A 24,679-nucleotide genomic window follows, 5' to 3' on the forward strand; every position below is an offset into this window, starting at 1 on the left:
GAAGCAATATAGATAAAGTTAATCAACCAATATTAATGAAGCAATATTGATAAGGTTGTTACAGTGATTATTGCTACAGCTAAAATTGTAGAAATATGTGCACTTTGGACAAAGACAACGGAACTAGATTTGAGTTGCTGATACCCCTAGTTCACCCACGCTTCAATAAAGCACCTGCATATATTCAGTCTGTGATTCTGTGTGTTCCTGAACGCTAACAAAGACAGATCAAAAACTTCCAAAACACCAGAAATCTGATATGCCCCCAAAATAGAAAGATTCTGCCCCCACAAAAAAACAAAGCACCAACATTCAGCCCAATAAAGCTCAGAAACTCCAAGATTCAGCCCCGTGAAAATCGTGCATCTCCCTGCCCGGGCACTCGCTGCATGGGGGGGTGAGGGGGGCAATGAGGCCGGGCCGGAGCAGGGGGTGCCTGAGAGAGGCCCCGAGCCCGGGGGAAGCCCCTGCAGAGCCATGGAAGTGGCTCCTGGCCGGACTCGGGGATCCCCCTGGCGATCCCCGCTGGAGCAGCCTGGTCCTGAGGGACTCTGGCCCCTGGCAGGGACCCCAGGCTGCAGCAGGACAAGGATTCCTGTCCCTCAGGGGGAGGCACTGACATGACCTGACTGTGACCCCCATCCCTGTGCCTCTGGGCGGGGAGGGGGACGGAGAGGGGCAGAAAGTTAAGCTGGGGAAGGAGGGAGAGCTGGGGGGAAGATGGATTTCCGTAGGAATTACTTTGCTTCTCGTTTTCTTGTTCTGACATGTTGGATAATAAATTCAATTAATTTCCCCAAGTCAGGTGTGCTGTGCCCGTGACCAAGGACTGAACTGTCCCCACCCTCATCCAGACCCCCGAGCCTTTCCTTGTGTGTTCTGCTCCCCGCCCGGGACAGGAAGGAGAGTCACACAGTTTTGGCCTCGCTCCGGCATAGCCCTGTTCCATCCCGGACTCACCCCCAGCTCGCAGCGCCCTCAGCTCCCGGGCACCCCGAGCTCCCGGCGCTTCAGCGCAGCGGCGCTTCCTTGGCCTCCTGCCCGGGTCGGGTCCAGCGCCGGGGCCGCTCCTCAGCCCAGGCTAACGAGAAATGGCGGAGCTCAGCCCAAGGCAGGCGAGGCCGTGCCGTGTGCAGAGCCCGCCGCTGGCTGCGATTGGCTGCTTCTGCCGTCACTCGTGGCTCTGGCGCGCGCTGATTGGGCAGAGCGGGGACAAGCCCGGCCCCGCTGGCGCCCCCAGGGCGGCCGTGGGGCAGGAGAGCCGCCATTGCCGGAGCGTCTGTGCGGGCCCGGCAGCGGCGGCAGCAGCGGCCGGAGCCCGGTGAGGCGGCGGCGGAGCTCGGAGGCGGCCCCGGCCATCGCAGGTGGGAGCCGCGCTCGGTTCTGCGGGGGCTCGGGGCTCGCTGCGGGCCCGGGAGGTAGTGGAATAAATGGAATTGTTTCGTGCTGACTAAATTGTAACTATTTGGAATGTTATTATTAGAAGCAACCAATGGAATCAGTGTTACGAGGCAGATGTTACGTGTTAAAATTGAGGTACAGGATGTAGTTTAGAAGATAAGTAATGTCTCATGACCAAAACGGCCTTGAGATGGACAAAATTAGAACGACTTTAGGCATTGGGCCTAAAAACCAGTAAATATCAGACTAATTAGTAGAGTAACATAACACAACGCTTTGTACGCACACACAAACCTGTAAGGTTATCCAAAGGACAATGAGGAAGAGGAGAAGCCTTCACCAAAAGACCCCCAAAAGAAGACTGAAGACCCCCTAACAACAAATGATGCATGTGCCTTGAAGGAAAGTGACGTAAAGTCAAAAAAATCAGAAATAGGAGGAAACATACGAGAAACATTAATGAATATGTGTAAGCACACAGTATATAAGTTTAGCTTGAAGTGCTTTGTTCTGTACGTGAGGTGGAGTGAGAAGTCCCCCCCGTACCCCAAATGGTTTTGCTTATGCCTTAACCATTTGTAACCACTGGCCAATTATATTCACACACACACATATATATATATATATATCAGAATATATCTTCTAAATTGTATCTTTATTACTAAATTGTATTATTTTATTATTTTGTATCCAATTTATTAAACTATATTATCAATTATTTAGATTGATTGTTTGGAAATTTGAAAGTCATTTATAACAATTTGGTGCCAAAACCCATGAACTCCGATCTAGGGGGAGAACGGCTAATGATGGGAAGGAGCTCCCCACCAATTTTTTAAGGTGGTGCCAAGGTTAGATCGTGCTCCCTTGGAAATAGAAGTTCCACTTAGGATAAAGCATAAGCAGAAGAAGCTGGCTGTAGGAAGCGTGCAGAAGAGCTCCCGTAGAGTGGCGGCCAGAGATAAAGGTGCCTGTAAAACGTCTTGTGCACAAGAAGCGCTGGGCAAACGGAGTGTGTGAGTCCCACGGGGCTGGGCAGGGGGGAGCTGTGTGCCTGTGTGTGTGTGTGTGCAGTGGCTGAGACGGGGCTGGGCAGCCCGGAGCCACAAAGGGAGTGCAGACCTCCGGCCGTACCGCGTTTTCGGCTCTCCGCGAGGAGACCGGCCGGGAAAGGAGGGAAGGGAAAGAGAAGAACGAGTGAAAATCCCCGGCAGGGACGGGAGGGAGAGTCCCAATCTTAAAACCCACGGGAAAGTCCTCGGGGAGAAGGGAGCGATCTGATCGCTGAGTGAAGTGACTCAGGAGGAGAGTGATCGAGTCAGGTTCAACTTCCTTTAAAAAGAGAAAATAGTTGGGAACTTTAGTACGTAGCTAAGAGGGATTGGGAAGAGAAGTAGCCAGAAATGAGCAGTCAAAGAGGGGTAAAAGAAATTGAGAAAGAGAGGAAATTAGACAGGAAGCGAGTAGTTGGCAAAAGACGGGATAGAGCAACAGAGTAATATTGAGGGAGGGGGGAAGTTGAAGCACGGAGTGAGTGAGGGGGATCAAGATTCTCCTGGTACCGGAGATTTCTTGCTTGGTTGCTGCCAGAGATGGGTTCAAGGGACAGTAAGTCCTTGAACCCAGGGGCTGGGAATTATAAGGGGAATTTGCAAGAGCCCGGAATATCTGAGAACCGTGAGGGGGTTTCTCAGGAGGGGAGCATTCCTCAGGCCAGTCCACTGAGGATGATGTTATGATTTTGGGATACATGGGAATCCCGGAGAGGAAAAACAAGCAGAAAATGATTAATTATTATATGTTTAAATAGACAAAGAAAATGATCTGAAAATATAATTTGAATTGGCCAAAGTTTGGATTGTTTAAAGATTGGATTTGTTAAGCTTTAAATCAGTATGTAAATTCTAAAGAACCTTTTAATCAAGAGAGCGACTATGCTACCCTGTAGTTTCCCGGGGTGGGGGGGGTGAGATAAATTTATTACTAAAACACAAGAAAGCGAGAGTTATCTGTTGTATCCTTTACAAACTAATAAGTAGCAGAAAAAAAAAAAAAAAAAAAAAGAGAGGTAAAACTGTTCCTTCATCTAAAGATATTTTGCTGGAAATAGAAACAGCAGCACTACCTAAATCCCATTTAACTGAAAAGGGTGAAGTGCTGGCTGTGTCAAGTGAACTCTAACATATAACACGACTGACCATTTGTTACAACCTGGCATTAATTTGGTTTGGTTTATTATATTTAGACATTCAAAAGACAAATTCTGCCTTGCTTAGAGTCTGTGAAGCACAAACACATTTTATGAATATATAGTATCTAAATGGTGTGTTACAGTTGTGTTATGTGCATTATAAGTGTTAAAAACATGTAGCACAGGTTTTTTTCACAGAACCTTAAATTTCCGTATTTTTAAAATATGTTTGTTTTTCAATATTTTGTATAGTAAATATAAATGGTTTTGACTAAATGTTTTATTTATTTAACAGCAAAAATTGTGCTAAAAGAACCCCCTGTTAATTAAAGTTTTATTAATACATTGCTAACTGAAGTTGTGTAAAAAGTAACTTTTATTGTAGTTGGCACAACTCTGGAGCTTTAGTAGTTTAAATTAAAAGAAAAAAAATATAACTGACTAAGAGAGAGAGAGAGATAAGACAGTGCTGTGAAATCTGTGCCATCCTTGAAACAAGCAGAATTGAAGTGGCTCATAGGAACCTTATGAGGTCAAGGGTAGCAGTGAGACCAAACGTGTCAGTGACCAGACCCCAGGTATAAACTTTGCTACCAAGAAGAGCGGCACCTCGGCCCTTGGCTGCAGCCCAAGGGGCCTTGAGGAAGGTAGAGAGTGAAAACTCCTGAGGATTATTTTCACTGTGTTCATTAAGACACCCTTGGCAACTGGCCAAAACCATAAAGCAGGATGGGACAGAATCCAAAAAAATAAGAAAGAAACAAGCGATATTAAAACAAGCAGCACAAAAGCAAACAATGAGCAAACAAACTATGCAAAAACAAAATCACAATAGTTCTGATCCATGTGACAAATGCAAACAAATGTGACAAATGCAAAAACAAGATAAAATCTGTGTTTGTGGCACATCCATATGTTAATGCTGCCTGTTACAATCACTGTAATTTTATAAAAGTATAGAAAATATCTCAGGGAAAGAATTAGACAAAATGAATAAGTAGTGTGAACAGTTGAAACAGCAGTATAGCAACTGAGATTGGCCAACCTTAACTAAAGTATTTTTGTAGGTTTAATGCAAGAAGTAGGTATAGAATTAAAATTATTTAAATGTTAACTTTGTGAAAGACTTAAAATAGCTCAAAAAATAGCTGTGGAAAAGTGGGAGTCTGTAGCAGTGGCCTCAGGGAGACAAAGAGTTAACATTGTTCCACCCCAAACCCCTTGTGAAGGGCGGCCCAGGAGTTCTGATTGGGTTTGTGTCCCTGGGGGGTTCTCCCTTGGTGTGTTTCTAATGGTCCCTGACCCTGAACTCCACCCTCAAAGGTGGAAACCCTCGGTTCTGTCCCTCAAAAACCCCTGCTGTGCCTCTGTTGGGGGCTCTCTGTTCTGGACCTGAGTTAGTTCCCATGCTGAATAAATGGTTTCATGAACTGGGAGCCCATCTTGTTGGTGTTTGATGCTGGTCCCCAGAATCCTGCTGCTTCCCTGGATGAGATCCCGAGGTTGCGGACTGCAACAAATGGTGGAGCATGCGTGGCATCCAGTGAAGCAAGAGAAGAGCAGGACCCGGCTCCATGGACACCTCGTAAGTCCCTGGCTGATGGCTTGAGAGCCGGTGAGACCCCCGCCTTGGAAAGGAGGACTCGAGAGACCTGGCAGGGAGGCTGGGTTGAGAGTGCCTCAGGCATGGGGAAGAAAAGGGCTTACGGAGGTGTGGGAGCCAAGACCAGACACTGGGACACCTTACATCACCCAACAAGACGTATTATGGACGATATTAACATTATGGACGATTATATTAATATTATGGACAATTATGGACGATATCGACATTATGGACGATTATATTAACATTATGGATGAATTTTTTTATTTTCTTTTTTGGTGTATACCTCCCTGTACCTTCCCCTTTCCTCTGTTCCTAAGGGCAGGACAAAGGGTGAAAAAAGCCAAGACGGCTTGGGGTTGCTGCCGTCTCCCCATCACCCCGGTGTCTTTCTGCTATCCCATCCCCTGTTTTCCTGAAGGTAAGCAAGGGACAGAGAACATCCAGAGTGATGCGGGTCTGCTGCCGTCTGCCCGCCGTTCCATGTCCTCCTTCACCCCCTGTCTTTCCATATTCCCGTTCCCTGTCCGGGAAAGTCCGTCCCGGACCCCCCACATCCCAAGATGGCGCCAGCCATGCAGTCTGGGATCTCGTTTCCCGCCTTGCTCCTTCTTTTCCCGTCCCGAACCTTCCCTTCCCCCAGTAACTCCTGCTCCGGTCCCACCCCTTTGTTCAGCTGCTCCACCCTGGGGGCTCTGCCTTTGACATCGTGGGCAACACCCCCTCGGGGAAATCGAAACTGTAACCTGAGCTCCCAAAGCCAGCATTTCACTGAGAACATCTAAAGGGGTGACTCCCACATGGGAGCTGGAGCCAAAGGTGAAGCTGGAGATCAGAGCTGAAACTGGAGATCGAAGAATTCTGCCCCTTGTGAGAGAAGATCTAAGAGCTGCACCCTTCCTAAAAGATAATCCTAAACTCGAAGAGACTGAACTAAAAAACCATTATGTTTGTATTAAGTACCATCACCGTTTAATTTGTCTGGCGTGGTCCGAGATTTAAGTGTTTGTTTTTAATTTTGTTTTTTCTGTTTGCTTAATGTGTTTTGTTACTGAGTTTTTGGTGTCCCACAAAGCAAAGCGGGTGCTCTGTGCAGGAGGTGATTTTAAGGCATATGTTTGGAAACATTTTAAGCTCCTAATCAAAATTTGGAAAAAAAAAAAAGATAATAAAAAAGAAGCAGATGCGGCAATGTGCCTCAGGAACAACAAAGGGTTCCATTGTCCCACCCCAACCCCATGTGAAGGGCGGCCCAGAGGTTCTGATTCAGTTTGTGTCCCTGGGAGGTTCTCCCTTGCTGTGCTTTTACTGGTACATGACCCTGAACTCCACCCTCATGGGTGGAGACCCTCGGGGGTTCTGTCCCTCAAAAACCCCTGCTCAGCCTCTGTTCGGGGCTCTCTGTCCTGGACCTGAGTTCCTTCCCATGCTGATTAAATGGTTTCATGAACCGGGAGCCCATCTTGTTGGTGTTTGATGCTGGTCCCCAGAATCCTGCTGCTTCCCTGGACGATCTTGAGGTTGCTGACTACAACAGTTCTCGAGGATTTAAAGTCAACAATTCCCATTGTCATTCTGTATCCTGTTAGATTTTCATTCCCCTGCTTTCATCCAGGTGCCCACAGGGAGCCAGGAAGATGTGGAGCCTCCCAGCCAGGTGTCTTCCCAACACGGATCACCAGGACCACGGATCACCAGGGCTCTGCCCAACGGGGGTCACTGGGGATCATCCAACGCCGATCCTCCCATGGGGGATGGAGCTGGAGCAGCGCACGAAGCTCTTCCCGCACTCGGGGCACTCGCAGGGCTTCCTTTACTGGTGCCTCCATTGGTGTCGGGTCAAATGAGAGCTCCATGAGAAGCTCTTCCCACACTGGGGACACTCGTAGGGCCTCTCCCCAGTGTGGATGCGCCGGTGGACGGTGAGGGTGGAGTTGCGTTTGAAGCCCTTCCCGCAGTCGGGGCAGCGGAAGGGCCTCTCCTCTGTGTGAATCCGCTCATGTAGGAGGACATCAGAGCTGGTCCGAAACCTCTTCCCACACTCGGGACACTCGAAGGGCCTCTCCCCAGTGTGGATGCGCTGGTGTGCCCTCAGGTAGGAGCTCCACCCAAAGCTCTTCCCACATTCCAAGCAGGTGTAGGGCCATTCCCCTGTGTGGATCACCTGGTGTGTCATCAGGTTAGAGATACCTCTGAAGCTCTTCCCACATTTCCCACACTCATAGGGCCGTTTCCCAGTGTGAATCATCTGGTGATTCCTCAGGCTGGAGCTCTGGCTGAAGCTCTTCCCACATTCCCCACACTCGTAGGGCTTTTCCCCAGAGTGGATCCTGTAGTGCTCAATCAGGTGGGAGCTCCACCTGAAGCCCTTCCCACATTCCAAGCACTTGTGGGGCTTCTCCCCCAGCTCTGAGCTCTGGCTGGATCTCTGGCCGTGTTCCTGGCACTGGGGGGATCTTTCCTCCTCGCAGCTCCCTGGACTGGGTTTGCAGCCCCTCGTGTGGGATCTCTGGGGCTTTTCCTCCTCCTCCATCTGAACACAGTTCAGGAATGTAAAATCCTGGTTGGGGGGAAAAAAACAACACTAGAGCACCTTGGACTGGGGTTTCGTCCTTGCCCAAGTTCATCTCAGAAAGTCACTGGGCATCTTGTGTCTGTAAGAACCTCCAGGACACCAAGATTCAGCCCAATCATCCTCCAAATATCAAAACAGATAAAAAACTAATCAAACTACAAGATTCAGCCAAAACCCCCTGCAAAATAGAAACGTTCAGCCCTCACAAGAAACTAAAGCACCAACATTTAGCCCAATAAAGCTCAGAAACACCACGATTTGAGACCCATCAAAATTGTGGATCCCCCTCCCTGGTAACCCGCTGCATGTGGGGGAGAGAGGGAAACACTCCTGGGGCTGGGTTAGCTGCAGATACAGGGATGAACCTTGTGCTGCTTCCTCTTCCTCCTCGTCCTCCTGTGTCCCTGGTCTACCTCACACTCCTCCTCCTCCTTCTGCAAAACCCCAGGTACATAATTTCACCGTTTTGCTCTTCAACCCTGCTTCTCTTTCCCTTCTCCTTCAGCCCCCAGGCCCAGCACCCACTGCCGCCTCCCTCTTCCCCCCCAGTCCCACAGCATCCCACCGCAGGGGCACGGATGGAGCTGGGCCAGCTCGGCCTGGGGCAGCGCTGGGCTCTCGGCCGCTTCCGCCCACACTCGCTCCCCACTGCAGCCGCTCCCGCCACCACAGCGCGGGGGGGCCCGGCCTTGGCGCTCCCCCCTCCCACCTCCCCAAATTCCCCTCAAGGGGGGCGCCAAGGCCCGGGGGGGAGGGGCGCAGCTGGGCTCCAGCTGGGGAACGCTGGCAGCTGCGGCTCTGCCTGGACACTGATGAGTCATCAGCGCCGCGCGCTCTGATTGCCTCAGCCCTGCCTGAGCCCTGCGCCTGCACCAAGGGGGGACACCCTGCTCCAGGGGGGATGGCCCCAAAACGGGGGAACCCCAGCAAAGGAACAACAACAAAGGCTCTTTACAAACTGATCCCGTCAACCTCATTGCACATCGGGCCAGGGACGTGGACATAAGGAAGTGACAGGAGGAGCCATCAGCTGCACAAAATGTTATTAATTGATGACACAGACGGCTGCTCAGCCAAGGTCCTGCTAAATTCATCAACTTCCAGAAGAACAACAAAGACTTAACACAGCCATCAATATCGTTAGCTATACAAAAGTGGGGTGCATATTAAGGAGGTGCATTGGGAAGTCTGTAACATTACAGTACATCAACCAATGGGGGAGAGGGAGATGTGACCAAGTAAATTAGGATAAAAAGGAGACTGTGTCCTCCAACAACAGGAGAAATCTCATTAGAAATGTCCCATGACCTCACCCTTTTTTATGAATGAAATTACTTTTACAGGACTCCTCTGTCTTCCCTGTGGACAGAAACCTCTGGGGATGTCAATTTTTCCACACACCTTGGGGCTCCTCCGCAATTCCTTCCACCGTCCGGGCCGGCGGGCACTGAGTGCAGCTGAAGGTGCCTCACCCAGTTTGGGGGATCGGCTCCCTCGGCTGGCGGCGGCACCGGGGATTGATTGGGTACCCGAGAGTGAGCAGGAGACAGACGAGGGACGGATCAGGGGAGCTCTCAAGAATCGGCAGGGAGAGAGCACTGAAAATCTCAGCAGTGACTCCAGTGGGATCTTCGGGGAGTAAACATGGCAGGGCACCCAGGGAGGGGACAAAAGGGAAAGCCACAATGGGGTCCCAGCAAAAGGGATGAGGATCCCAAAATATCTCTCAAGGGTCCCTTGGGAGCATGTGGAGGTCGTTTGCACATTCTCCCAGAGGGAATTAAGAACATGGACACCCAGGGGGGCAAGAAGGGAAGTCCAGAAGGGATATAGACCACAGGGGATGGATGGTGTTGGTGTGCTGGGAAGGGATTGGCTGAAGGGGAGTGTGCAGCAATGTGCTTAAGGCAAGAAGCAGCAGGAGCAATCTACAGGGTAAGAAACAGGATGATGGAAAAGAGGAGGAAGAGAAAAAAATACTGAGGATTGGGATGTTTTTCAGAAGGGTCTTATCCTCAGAATTTGCCAGCTGACTCAGATCCTTTATATCCCAGTTTTCCAGGACAGGAAAAGAAGGAGGTCAGGATTTCAGGGGGTTTCTCTGAGCTGGGAGCAGCAGGAGCGGGCGCAGAGCCGCGGCACCGGGAGCACGGGCTGGGGGCCTGTGGGGAGCTGTGGGGCCGGGCCGGGGCTGTGGGGCAGCCGGGGCTCAGCGCCGGGCGCTGCCTGACCCCAGCACCCCCCGGGCAGGGCCGGCAGTGGCCCCCGGCCCCCAGGAGGCTGCGGGACGCCCCGGCCGCTGCCCGGCCCCGTGGAGCTGCCGGCCCTGCCCGCCGGGGGGGCCGCCTTTGGACACTGCGGCAGGACAGGGACCGGCTCTGGGATACGGGCTGGGGAGGGGAGCCTCAGCACAGCCAGCACCAGGAAGGAACAGCTCAGAAATGGGGATTACACCTGCAAGGATCCAGATGATCTTGAAAGCATTTTGTGCTGGGTCCCTGGAGAAAGGAAGGATTTTGCAGAAAGCTCAGCAGCTGCCACACGATGAGCACCCACACGCACTGAGGGGGGCTGCAGCAGGGCCACAAGAAGCCCCTGCAGCACTTGCTCACAAAGGCTCAGCAGCTGAATGCAGCAAGGGATGAGCAAAAGGCCAAGCTGAAGGCAAAGGCCATGGCACACTTCCTACAGCCCCTGAGGGATCAAGCCCAGGGCCCAAGGGGGCCCCAGCACCCAGGGGACACCCTCAGCCACAAGCACCTGGCACAGGCATTGCCCTCCTGGCCAGGGGACAGCCCACCCAAACAGCCCCTGGCAAGGAATCAGCCTTCCAGCTGCAGGGCACAAGGACACTGCAAGCACAGACAGGAGCACCCTCAGCACCAGCAAGTCCAGCCCTTGATGGACACGGATTCTTAGCGGTCTCACAGCTCCCATTCCACCAGGGACCCACCACACTGCAGCCCTTAGGAACATTCAGGGTGGCTCTGGATCCAGAGGAGACCTTTCCTGATGGACACAGGGGCCTCTCCATCCACTCAGAATCTTAGACCTAAGGAAGGAAAATTATTAAGGAATATTTTAATTAAGGCACTAAGTGGGAAAGATGAGTGGAAGTGTTTTATTCAGCCACTATTAGCAGATGTGGGACATGGGTTTGAAATGCAGGAGCTTTTATTTGCTCACAATTGTGATTATAATTTACTGGGAAGGGATTTGATGGCTAAATTGAGAATGCAAATTAATATTGCAAAAGGTGATACAGAGGCTGGTTCTGTTGTACCTCTGTGTCAAATGTCTGGCAGAGCCTAGGCTGAAGTGAACCCACAAGTGTGGGCAGCCCCAGGGAAATTGGCAAAATTAGATATGGAGCCTCTCCAAATTTCCCTCAAGCAACCAGGACAAGAGGTGTCGAAAAGCAATCCCCTGTTCCAAGGGAGGGAAGGAAGGGCTCACAGCCTGTCTCTGAGTCCTGCTCAAGGCACAGCTTGGGGAGCCAGGGATGGCTCCCTAGAATGCTCCTATCCTGCCAAACAAGAAATCCAATGGAATCCACAGAATGCTGCAGGACCCAAGAAGAAGAAATGAGATGATGAAACCGAGGCACCCCACACTCTCAGATCCTTACACCATCCTGAACCAGGTGCCCTCCTCACACTGCTGCCATTCACAACTTGATGCAAAAGATGCTTTCTGGGGATCTGCCCACTCCCAGAGGATGCAAACACAATTCTGCCTTGGGCTGGCAACAAGAGGTAGAAGGGAAAATGCTCAAGACATGGACAGTCCTTCTGCAGGGATGCACGGAAGCACCGGCCTGATTGGGGCAAGCCTTGCAGGAAATATCAAAGGAATTGACCTCACCCCCAGGGACTGGCTTAATGCAGGATGTGGATGGCTTGATCCAGTCAGGAGGACAAGGAGAAGAGGTAGAGGAAGTCTCTGTGAAATGGCTTCATTTGCAGGCAAAAAAGCAGCTTTGAGTATCTGACGGAAAAGTTCAAATAGTGGAGAAAATGTTTAAATATTTGAGACCTATTTTGACTGAAGGCTTGTGGTATATTGACCCTGAGAGGGTCCAGGGAATCTCAGAAATAACATTTCCCAGGACTAAAATGGAGATGGAATTATTCTTATCATTAACAGGGAATTGCAGGAGCTGGATTGAGGATTCTCTCTTCTAGCCACAACACTGTGTGACTTTTTTACTCCCAGATATTCTCAATGTTACGGGGTGGACATAAGAAAGAGAAAAAAACTTAACAAAATGAAAAAAATAAAATAATTGATGCCCCAGCCATGGCTCTTCCAGACTCAGAAATCTGAATTGCAAGGGAATATTAAACAGGCCACCCCTGAGCCTGCACTGAAGGCAACGCAGCAGCAGCCAGGGCTCCCCAGCGGGGGAAGCCCCTGGGCCTGCCCACAGATCCTCTGCTCAAATCCTCGGCCTGGCCACCCTCCTTTGCCATCTCCAGCCACTGGGGGACAATCCTTGCTCTCACTCTTGCAGCTTCAGCCCTTTCTGTGCCTGCCCTCGCCACAGCTGCTGGGGAAGGCACCGGGACAATTCCACTCTGCCTCTCAATTCCACTCACACTCTGCCCTGCCCAGGATTAGCTGCTGGCAGAACAGACCAACTTTAAAATGGCTTAAAAACTTATTTCTCTCGTCACACTAGGTTTGCCTTTGCCTTGGGGAAAGGAATTTTAATGTTTCTTTTCCACCACTCAGCAGAGATGTGTTTAACATCTCAACAGACTGCATAAAGGTAACAATTGAAATTTTAAATCAGCTGGGAATGGGAGGATATAAGGTGTCTAAAGAAAAGGCACAAATTTCCCAGCAGACTGTGATTTACCTGGGGTGTGAAATCTCACAAGGACAATGTAAGCTGGGTACTAATCGTATTCAAGCCATTTGTGCCATTCCAGAACCCCAGAACCTACATGAGCTGTGAGATTTCCTTGGGATGACAGAGCGGTGCTGCCTGTGGATCATGGACTATGGACTAATTGCAAAACCCCTGTATGAAGCCCAGAAGACACAACCGCTTACCTGGGGCAAACCACAGAAGGAGGCCTTCCTCAGACTGAAGGAGGCATTGACAACAGCTCCGGTGTTAGGATTGCCTGATTTATCCAAAGATTTTCAGCTGTTTATGCATGAAAGATCACACCCAGCACTGGGAGTGCTGACCCAACATTTGGGAAGCTGGAAAAGGCTGGTAGGCTGCTTTTCCAAACAACTTGACCACGTGAGTGCCGGATGGCCTTCATGCCTGCGGGCAGTTGCAGCCACTGTGATGCTGATCCAAGAAGCCAGGAAACTCACGATGGGTAGACACACAGATGTCTATGTGCCACACATGGTGACCACTGTTTTAGAACAAAAGGGGGGCCATTGGCTATCCCCAAGCAGGATGATGAAATTCCAGTTAATCCCAACTTTGCAGGATGATGTCACACTAAAGACAGCTAACCTTTTGAATCCAGCTTTCTTCCTTACTAGCAAACACATCTGCCCAACGAGCAGAACTGGTTGCTTTAACCAGGGCATTAGAGATGAGTGAAGGGAACAAAGTAAATATCTGAACTGATTCAAAACATGCTTTTGGAGTGGTGCATGTACACAGGGCACTGTGGAAAGAAAGAGGACTGCTGTCTTCTCAAGGCACACACATTAAACATCAAGATGCAGTCCTGCAATTAATAAAAGCAGTATAAAAGCCTGAGCAAGTAGCAATCATGCACTGCAAAGCTCACCAATCAGGAAGCTCCAAAATTCATGAGGGAAATCAGAAAGCAGACTGGACAGCCCAACAAACTGCTCGAGAAGTACAAACTGCAATGGCATTGATACCTTTAAAAACTAATGTATCTCAATTCAATTTACCCTCAGAACCAAAATGTTCAATAAAAGATGTGAAATTGGGATGCTCACTGAATGCACAGAAGAATTCAGAAGGGTGGTATGTGACTACACAGGGACAAGTAGTGGTACCCCCCTCGATAATGACAGAAGTTCTACAAATTAAACATAACAAATGTCATTGGAGTGCAGAGGCACTGGTGAAATTGTTAAAACAAAGTTTAATTTCAGTACAGATGTCAACAATGGCAAAATCAGTAATGTCAAAATGTGAAATTTGCTTAAAGAACAATCCAGTGGCTAGACGACAGGCACAATTGGGGAAAATTTGGGTAGGAGTAGAACCAGGAGATTATTGGCAAGTAGATTTTGTAGAATTACCAAGAACACGAGAATACAAATATCTATTGGTAGGGGTTGACACATTTTCAGGATGGCCAGAAGCTCTTCCCTCTCGCACAAATCAAGCAAAGGAGACAGTCAAGTGGTTACTGCAAGAAATCATTCCAAGATTTGGGGTGCCTCTAGGAATATCATCAGATAGGGACCCACATTTCACAGCCACAGTAGTGAGGGAGGTGAGTAGGTTACTGGGAATAGCTTGGCATCTCCATACACCATGGAGACCCCAATCCAGTGGACAGGTGGAGAGGATGAATCAGACATTGAAGAGGCAAATCAGAAAAATATGCCAAGAGGCTAAATTGCAGCAGCCACAAGCTTTACCAATAGCACTGCTGAGGATTCAGATAAAGCCTAGAAGCGGGATGTCAGTCAGTCCTTATGAGATATTGGATGGGAAACCATATGAATCCCCTGAACCTAATCCAAATGTACATGTTACAGGGAAGCAAGAGGTGTAGAATTATGTTCTGTCTCTTGGAAAAGCTTGAGCTCGACTTCGGAGCACCCTTGTGTGGAACAGGCCACTGACTCTTGAGAATCCAGTTCATGACATCCCCCCGGGAGATGAAGTGTACGTTAAAAGCTGGAACGAAGAACCATTAAAAGAAAGGTGGAATGGACCCTATCAGGTACTGTTAACTACCTTGACAGCAGTCAAAGGAGCTGGACTGGATCCCTGCATACATTACACCAGAGTGAAGAAGGTTTCCCCTGCACTGTGGACTGCACAAACTGTAGGGCCAACAAAGCTGCAGATAAAGCGGGTCTGATTGTTTCAAATGTCTAGGTTGCTAGTGACTGTAATGGTGATTATTTTATGGCCTTTAGGGCCATCAGTTGGAATCAATGTTACCTTGGGATGTGAAATGCAAAAGGATCAGCTGACAACTCTTCATTTTAGAATGAAGAGGGATGTGGGGGTGCAGCCAGAAACACAAGTGATAAAAGTCTCTAATACTATTCAGGCAGAAAATGGGATGATTGGATTAATTCAAGATTTTGCCAATGTGCAAAACACCAGCAAAATAACTGCCTGTCTGCCAATACCAAAGGCAGCAGGAGACCTAATAAATTGGGGAATGATAACATCAAAATTACCTGAAATACAAAAGAATAAAAATGAAAATGTGAGCTGTGTATTGCAAATAGATTATGAGTACTGAAATAAGACAGTGTTTGAAAATGCTGTGAAGCCAAAGTATTCATCTAGATGGGATTGTCATGAAAATGGAGGAAAGTATGAACCAAAACTAGGCTGGGATGGGGGATTAGGGAATTATGGATGGTGTTAAGAAAAGGTAGCAAAGGTCATTAAAGAAAAGATTCCAGTATCAAAGTGGAAGTGTGAAGGACAGGAAGGAAAAGATCGGGCTGAAGCTTGGGACAGTGCATGGTCAATGAGTGTGCTTCAGAAATTCCAATCTATGGCAGATAGCCCTTGGTGCATTAAGTGGGAAGGCTCTGAAAATGAAACAGATCCAGGGGTATGGAACACTGCAACCAGTAGTAGAATGGAGGCAGACAAAGTGAATTGGTGGGTATGGAACAAAACTTAGGACTGTACTTCTGATGATGAAGAAATAAAACAAATGCCACCACTCGTGATAGCTCTGCAAATTGGATGTGCCCGCAGAGGAATCAAACATAAACAAGGTGAAATAAATGACAAGACAGGACAAATCCAAAAGGTAATATGTAGCACAAGTACAATTCAGAGTCCAGGCCAATTTGGATGGGCAGCAAGCGATGGCACCTGGACAACACATCTGCCTGTAGGTGAAAAAGTAAAAGAGATTACTTTAGGCCTCCCCACCTTATGCCCAATTTGGAAAAGGTCCCCATTCAAGGGAGAACATGAAATTCTGCAAATAAAGAGAAGATGAGAATTTCAGGAAAACAAAGCTGAAGATGAAGAAAGATGGCAGGAACCCTCCAGTAGTGTAAAATCTGAGTGGGCCCTGGAATCTTTGTTTGGTCCAATAGCAAATTATAACAATAGAAAGATGTTGTACAAACTTACAGGTCAGGTAGAAAGATTGAGAGTCTGATAATCCTACTAATTGTGTTCTTAGCAATTTGGTTAATCTGTGCAGTTCTGAAAGGAGAGATAAAGACAAGAGTATCCTGGAACCAGAAGATAATAAAGGCACTGACACGGGACAGAGATCCACATCCACATTTGTCATCTCCAAGTCCTCCAGAGTGTAACAACGCTTATAACAACTGTGGATTCGAAGATGAACATCAAGTATAAACTCAGAAAAAGGACTGCATACAGTGAAAGTATTACACTTATTACAGCAAAGTGAAATATTTTCAAAGGGGGGAAATATGTTACTATGGGGTTAAATGTTTCTGAAAATGTTTCTTAAAATCATGTAGAGGTAGGCCACATGAATGCTTGGTATTAGGGATGGTCTAGCAAGCTGAAATGTTTACGGTAATGGGAACTGGTACTTGGGGTCTCCAAGATACCCACCCAGAGATAAGATTCGGACATTTTCATACAAGGATGAGCTAACTCTCATGAAGCAATACAGATAAAGTTAATGAGGCAATATTAATGAAACAATATTGATAAGGTTTTTACAGTGATTACTGCTACAGCTGAAATTGTAGAAATATGTGCACTTTGGACAAAGATGATGGAGCTAGATTTGGGTTGTTGATACCCCTAGTTCTTGCATGCTTCAATAAAGCACCTGCATATAATCAGTCTGTGATTATGTGTGTTCCTGAACGCTAACAAAGACAGATCAAAAACTTCCAAAACACCAAAAATCAGATATCCCCCCAAAATAGAAATATTCCGCCCCCACAAAAAAAAAAAAAAAAAAAAATAATTTTGCCCAATAAAGCTCAGAAACACTAAGATTCAGCCCCGTGAAAATCGTGGATCTCCCTGCCCGGGCACTCGCTGCATGGGGGGTGAGGGGGGCAATGAGGCCGGGCCGGAGCAGGGGGTGCCTGAGAGAGGCCCCGAGCCCGGGGGAAGCCCCTGCAGAGCCATGGAAGTGGCTCCTGGCCGGACTCGGGGATCCCCCTGGCGATCCCCGCTGGAGCAGCCTGGTCCTGAGGGACTCTGGCCCCTGGCAGGGACCCCAGGCTGCAGCAGGACAAGGATTCCTGTCCCTCAGGGGGAGGCACTGACATGACCTGACTGTGACCCCCATCCCTGTGCCTCTGGGCGGGGAGGGGGACGGAGAGGGGCACAAAGTTAAGCCCGGGAAGGAGGGAGAGCTGGGGGGAAGATGGATTTCCGTAAGAATTACTTTGCTTCACGTTTTCTTGTTCTGACACGTTGGACAATAAATTCAATTAATTTCCCCAAGTCAGGTGTGCTGTGCCCGTGACCAAGGATTGAACTGTCCCCACCCTCATCCAGACCCCCGAGCCTTTCCTTGTGTGTTCTACTCCCCGCCCGGGCCAGGAAGGAGAGTCACAGAGTTTTGGCCTCTTTCCGGCATGCCCTGCTCCATCCCGGACTCACCCCCAGCTCGCAGCGCCCTCAGCTCCCGGGCACCCCGAGCTCCCGGCGCTTCAGCGCAGCGGCGCTTCCTTGGCCTCCTGCCCGGGCCGGGCCCAGCGCCGGGGCCACTCCTCAGCCCAGGCTGCCGAGAAATGGCGGAGCTCAGCCCAAGGCAGGCGAGTCCGTGCCGTGTGCAGAGCCCGCCGCTGGCTGCGATTGGCTGCTTCTGCTGTCACTCGTGGCTCTGGCGCGCGCTGATTGGGCAGAGCGGGGACAAGCCCGGCCCCGCTGGCGCCCCCAGGGCGGCCGTGGGGCAGGAGAGCCGCCATTGCCGGAGCGTCTGTGCGGGCCCGGCAGCGGCGGCAGCAGCGGCCGGAGCCCGGTGAGGCGGCGGCGGAGCTCGGAGGCGGCCCCGGCCATCGCAGGTGGGAGCCGCGCTCGGTTCTGCGGGGGCTCGGGGCTCGCTGCGGGCCCGGGAGGGGGCGGCAGGGGGCTGTGGCGGGTGGCTTGTGCCGTGGCCGGCCCGTGTTGGCCCTGGGCTGAGGGCGCTGCGGGAGCGGCTGCCCGCGGTCTCCTTGCCGCTGGGGCCTCGGCAGGAGGCGGTGGCGGAGCAGCGCTGGCTCGTCCCGCTTCGTGTCGGGAGGCCGGAGGTGGCTGCGCTGTGCCCGGGGCTGGGCGGGAAAATTCCCGGCGCCAGAGGTTTGTGTGGCCCAAGGAGCCAGAGGAGTGGTGTGCAAGTGACTTTATTGCTGCCCAAAGGGAGAGGCCATGGGCCATTTGCCGTGCGCTCTCTCCGGTTGTTGGAGGACGCGGCCTCGTTTTTGTCCTGATTTTCCCGGCCGCATGTCCCTGTCCCTTTGCCCAGCACTGGCGGAGGTGCTTGGAAGGTTCCGCCTTCCCGATCCGCCTGCTGCATGTCCTTTTTGTATAACATCCTGTGAAAAACGAGGTTCACATAATTTTTATAGAATTTAAAAGTTTAATTAAAAAACACTTAGGAGGAAAAAATAAAGTAAAGTATGCAGATACGGCCGGGTGTCTCTGCATTCAGCTAAGAGAGCACACCTTACTAACAAAGGATTGTCCCTTAAAAACAGAACCCTACTACATATCCATAAATTCTCATACATATTCATACATTCTTTTTAGGATCTTTGGTGTTCTTCTGTTTAGTTTTCTCTTGCCCCCTTCTCTATAGATCAATCTTCTTGGCACCATCGAGATTTACATTCCCTGATACCAGAAATGCAATAAATTCCTCCCCCCCAGAGTTCTGGTCACTGCTGTCTTCATCTGGATAAGATAGCTTACAAAAGAAAAAAAGATATCCAGCTATCTTTTTCAGTCTTTGGGTTACACAAACAAAAATAGGTTTTGTTTTAATGCTATGTCATAGCTTAACATACATGTATTATACCACTATTTCTAAGTTTCATTAATAACAGAAATAAAGAAGACTATATTATTACAGTGAAATTTTTTAATCTTATACATATAATATTCATTATAATACTTGTGAAAAGCCAATAATATGATACGCATTTATAACAATATCCCCCTTTTTTCTTTTCATGAATCATTTGGCTTGAGCAATATTTCTTGTCCTTTAGCCTTCATTATTCGCTTGTTTTTTTCCCAAATTAATCTTGCTTCTTCAAGAGGATCTTCTATGTTGTTCTGTTTCTTTAACACCATAATTTTTTGTGCCACTCTAGATGTAGTCAATTTTGGATCTATAGGCATTGTTATCACTTGCATACTCTGAACTACTCTGGTGATTAGCTGAATAAAGCAGGGGATTAAACAAGGAAGAAATATCAAGCCAGTTGTAGGACACAAAAGGAAGAAGCCTGACTTTTTCCACCATTCTATTCCCAATAGATTATCCCACCAACTGCTTTTTAGTATTGGGTCCCATTTTTGAACTGGTACATGTGCTGTTTTTCTGATATCATTGACTATATCTAGAATGGCATCCCCATTGTCATCTATTTTTAAACAACAATCTGATGTATTAAATTTCCCACAAACACCTCCTTCTTCAGCTAACAAATAGTCTAAAGCCAACCTATTCTGATATATTGCAGCTCTGGCTTGACGTTGCTGAGTGGATATTAATTCTATTACCCGAGCAGTTTTATTTGTTATTACTTCTACAGCTGCCTGGAGTCTTATGATGCGATTTAGTATAAATTGGGGTTCGGTATCCCCAACTCCCATCTTGTGCCCAGGTGGCTGGCCCATAGGTTTCCAATATGTGCTCAGGGGGCCATTTCTCATCTCCCCATTTTTGAAATCCTCCAATCTCCTCCCTTTTGCTTCTTTTTAGGTCCTCATATACTGGCACTCCTAGTTTGTCTCCATTTGGTCCTGGCAGAAGAAAAAATCCTGGCTGTATAATTCCCAAAGTACAACTCCCTTTCCATCGTGGGGGGAGTTTTGGGTATGCTCTTTTTCCACATATCCAAAATAAGCCATCTGGTGCTTTCCAAAAATCAATTTTCTGTTGATTTAAGTTGTCCCAGAGTTTGGAGATTTCAGGTATACTAAAGTAAGGATTCTTGCCTTTATTCTTACATTGAAACAGTTTAGTTTCATTATTATATTTGCAATCCCCTTCCTTTGTTTTTCTGGGAGCCCAGTACCAAGTTGGTTCATCTGGGATCCACCATGTGGAAGTTCCATTACTAACTTTATATCTCTTACAGGGAGTATTTCCTACTTCATTAAGGAAATTCCTCCCCGTGTGCCAGAGACATTCTTCTCCTATCACTGTTGAGCTTAAAATCCACCCTTCAGGACGGTTTTCTCTCTTTGTAATTGTCTGGTTCCATTTTAGGAGTTCAATTGGACCTAAGCTGCTGCCTTTCCGTGGCCATTCTTCTGATGTCAAAGCCCCTCCACATACCCAACAGTTAGTGATGTTAAGTTCCTTACCGATTCTCTCTCCCAACTCCACAAACTGTTTTTTTCCCAGTCTTGAGATATCTATTTCTTTTTCTAATTGTTGTTCTAGTTTTATATACAAATCTTGAAGTGAAACTGACACAGGATTAGATTGCTGTGCTGGTTTTGCCTTTTTGCTTATCAGTTGTTCTTTTTCTACATCTTGGGTTTTGCTCTCAATAACATATGTAAAACAAATCCATCTCTCCCCTTTTGGACATTCACTTCCTAACCTATTACCACTTGCTCCCAAATTTTCTGTAACCCAATATTTTTTCCCATTATGCATACAGTTACCCAGTTTGGATGGGTTATAACAGTGACTGTTGATACGGGTATGAGTGACAAAAAAGGAACCTCGATGTCTTTGCATATACAGCTTTCGGTAGCATTTATGGCTCGTGTTTGCTGGTATTCCAAAAGAGAAAAGACAAAAAATGAGTGCAAAAAAAGGAGTAACAGAGGTCTGGTTTGGCTTGTATTCCCACCTCCCATGCCTATGGGGTTGCTACCCACAGCAGGTGTATTGTATCTTCTTGGTGGCGACTACAGCAGCCAACCCGGTCTTGCCCTCTATTTCCTTATCAACTCCTTTTTGTCAGTTTCCAGGCAAATAGCTTTTGGCACTTCCTCTTTTTTAATTTCTCAGTAAATCCTTTTTGACACCTTTTAACAGTAGTTTCTCACCGTTTCTTAGGTATTTCCCACTCAACAGGCACTAGTAATCTCCCATCTGTAAAGCCAAAGTTATCATTTAAGTTATTCTTAATAGATTTGGTACACAGCACTTTCTGCAATGAGAGGCTTAACTTTGTGAACTACAATACTTATTTTTCTCTAATTTAAGTACTTATATTTAATCCAGCTAGCATGTCTCATACTGGGATGATTTAGACAAGGTATATGATGTGGCACTGATGGAAGTTGTGATTTTCTCCCCTCCTTTATACACATCACAGGCAAAAGCAAAAATATATGAGGATTTCCCGACCAAAACAGCCCCAGTCCTCCTGTTTGGGGTGGGAATTTTCCCCCCCACCAAGGTGGATATCGAAGGTGTCCCAGAACTTGTCCAGGCAGGACTTGAAATTACTGATACAGGCTTGCTCTTACTTCCCAGTTAGGCGTAATTCTTAGCTCATCCCTTGGATCATTTGGATTGTTTCAGTTCACTACCGCCGGTCTCTGTTCAAGAGTCCATTTGGTATCACTCGGTTTCGGTGTTATAGTCCGATCTTATTGGTGTGAATCCAACTTTACTCTTTGGTCCAGATTGCAGCTTCGCTGCCTTAGTTATCAGTAGCACCTGAAAGGGATTTCTTAGCAACACAGGGAAAGTGAAAACATCACATCAAACAAAGTTTAACAGTAAACATAGGAGCTAATCTCTTTCTGTGAGTTCAAATTAGTTAAACAAGAAAGGCTAGGTTAGTTTTGACTTCAAATCCTTTTAGCTCTTTTTTAAAATCTCTGACTTCTGAGGAAGTCAAAGGGGCATTTACAAATCCCGTATTTCCCCCTCCCATTGGGACTTCTCGTAATGGGAATAAACTAGTAGCCTTTCTGTATTGTTTTGGGGAGGAGTCAGGGGAAACCTTCTTTTGAACTAAGCTTCTTGTATTTTGGTATGGTACCTCTCCGTTACGGGAGAAATTCTTTAGGAGCGCTGCGTCCATGGCAGAGGTTGATGGGATGGTGAAGGCAGGGATCCGTCCCGCCGCTGAGTCCTCCAAGGGGGGCCGTAGGCAGGAACTGGTACCGGAACCACCGAGAGAGCGGAGTCTCTCGGCAGAAACCAAAGCGGGGCGTGGAGAGTCTGCAGGTGTCTGCTGGGGCAGGAGCAGCGGTGCCCAGCGCAGCCGGCACGGACACAGCCACCGGGGCCGGGATGGCCGGGGCAGCTGCGGGAAAAGTGACTGAGGATGGGACAGCGGGGGTGCCCAGTGCGGGCACAGCAGCCGGGGCTGGGGCAGATGGAACCCCCGGCAGGGCCGGCGGGGTGCCCAGTGCGAGCCACGCGGCTGCAGCCGGGGCAGGCGGGACCCCCAGCGGGACATCTGCAGCAGGCGGGGGCCAAGCAGGAGAGGAGGGGGGAACACTTCTAAAGGGTCCCAGCTTTTCTCTTTCTTTTTTTCTTCTTGTTTTATCTTTGAGATTTCTGATATTTCTAGAATTTTTACTCTCTCAGAGTTTGTGTCCCCCATCCAGCATGCTGCATATTCTTTCTCCTCTGCATTAAACGGTTCTTTTGAATTTACAAACACGTTTAAGGCCTGACAAATCCAAGTTTCAAAAGAACCATATCTAGGCCAACAAACGTGGTCAGATCTTACTTCCTTGTTTGCCCATTCAATCATGCAAAAATTAATCATCTTTACTCTATCCTTTTCCCTTGTACTTGGGGTAATATCCCAATTAGCTAACATAATTCCCAAAGGGCTATCTTGGGGTATTTCTTCTAGCAATTTCTTTTTACCTTTGTTTTTCCCCAAACCCGACTTACTGGTTTTCTGGCCCTTTTTTTTTTTTTTTTTTTTTTTTTAATCAATTTATTTCTACCAACCCAAACACTACCTTCTTCCCCACCTCTTCCCAGGCACTGAAAACCCTTTTTCTTAACCATACAATATTATACAATACCATACAACACAATAAACTTTTCCCCCCCCCAAAAAAAATAAAATTAAACATAGATTCAACAACATTTTCCTTCCTCCATTTCCACCCGCTCTTTTTATTTCTTTGTCTCTTCTCTGCTCTTCCTGAAATCTTACACTTTAAACCAGAAAAAAAACCAAAACAGCTCACTATCACAAATGCTTACTCACAATCTCACAAAAAAATTGTCTTGGGGCTTAACAAAACAAAAGCTATAACTACAGGGTGCCCCCCCCATTCCCCTTTAATTGCGACTAACACCAGCACCACTCTGCATTCTACTTGCACATCTGGCTTTAGAAAGAGCTCTCTGATAGCCTCACACCAGTCCTTAACCCCTCACCACAACACAAACAACCTAATACAGTCCACTTCCTTCTGAACAAACCAAAATCAACTATTTAAAATAACAATTACACATTTATTTACTCACATTCACTCACGTCTATTTTACTCACTCTCACTCATTTTTACTCAAAGCTAAACAACAATAAAATATGTTTTATTTTCAAGTTACTGATATCTTCCCATGGGTATTATAAGGCCTTGGATGTTTTAGGTTTCTTTGCTGTACCCCTCAATCCAGCACTGTTAACCCCGGATGCTCTTGGCTGTACCCCTCAATCCAGCACTGTGTTGGGGATCCCCGCTTTTATCCCGTTTTCCCAGTGGATTGTGCCAGGAAAACCCTCGGCTCCCTTTCCCGAGGGGCTCACCCCTCCCCTGAGACCCAGTCCCAGTGACCCCGGGGATATTTTGCAACCCCCCGCTTTCCGCTCCCCCACAGATTACTTACAATCCCTTTTCTTCTTTGGGTCTTCGTGCACAAGAATTATGGAGCAAATACCGCGGTTTAGGGAGCCTTTTCCCTTTCCTTTGCTTTATTTCTTCTCCTTCTTGTCCTCGGGGTATTTACCTGCAGCCACTGCTGACTCACACCAGGGGAAACGGAGCGGGGTCCGCTGAACTCAGCAGGGTGCGCGCTTTTTCCCACTCAGGATCCCTCGGTGCTCTTCAGAGGCGAGGTGTTTATCCCGGACAAAGAGCCCCCAGTTGTGAAAAACGAGGTTCACATAATTTTTATAGAATTTAAAAGTTTAATAAAAAAACGATTAGGAGAAAAAAATAAAGTAAAGTATACAGATACGGCCGGGTGTCTCTGCATTCAGCTAAGAGGGCACACCTTACTAACAAAGGATTGTCCCTTAAAAACAGAACCCTACTACATATCCATAAATTCTCATACATATTCATACATTCTTCTTAGGATCTTTGGTGTTCTTCTGTTTAGTTTTCTCTTGCCCCCTTCCCAATAGATCAATCTCCTTGGAACCTTTGAGATTTACATACTCTGATACCAGGAATGCAATAAATTCCTCCTCCTCAGACCTCTGGTCACTGCTGTCTTCATCTGGATAAGATAGTTTACAAATGCAGGAGTTCTCTAGCTATTTTTCCTCAGTCTTTGGGTTATACAAACAAAAGCAGTTTTTATTTTAATACTGTGCCATAACCTAACATATATGTATTATACTACTATTTCTAAATTTCATCAAT

The 24,679-nt window shown here is 47.8% G+C and overlaps 1 pseudogene; it reads left to right on the forward strand.

Moving 5' to 3' along the window:
* Nucleotides 1-24,679, forward strand: part of LOC131588505 (zinc finger protein 208-like) — a 911,601-nt pseudogene that overhangs the window by 748,184 nt on the left and 138,738 nt on the right.

Source organism: Poecile atricapillus, chromosome 26, assembly GCF_030490865.1.
Source record: "Poecile atricapillus isolate bPoeAtr1 chromosome 26, bPoeAtr1.hap1, whole genome shotgun sequence".
Lineage (NCBI taxonomy): Eukaryota > Metazoa > Chordata > Aves > Passeriformes > Paridae > Poecile > Poecile atricapillus.